We start from the raw sequence: 212 nt of genomic DNA on the forward strand, positions 1-212 counted from the left end.
GATACGGATCTCACAGCCCCGGAGCCGCTGCGCGAAGCGGTGTCAGGACGCCCGGCGCAGCGGGACGCCGCGGTGCGGGGCGGGGGAAAGCGATTTTCCTGCCCGTTGTACCGCGCCTTCCTAAGCCGCAGTATTTTTGAGTAAGTGCCTGTAATGGTCTGTCCGGTGCTGTGGTTCGCTTCTCTTACAATTTATAAAATAAATAGTCATGA

This window comes from Antrostomus carolinensis, unplaced genomic scaffold (genome assembly GCF_000700745.2).
Source record: "Antrostomus carolinensis isolate BGI_N321 unplaced genomic scaffold, ASM70074v2 scaffold9588, whole genome shotgun sequence".
Lineage (NCBI taxonomy): Eukaryota > Metazoa > Chordata > Aves > Caprimulgiformes > Caprimulgidae > Antrostomus > Antrostomus carolinensis.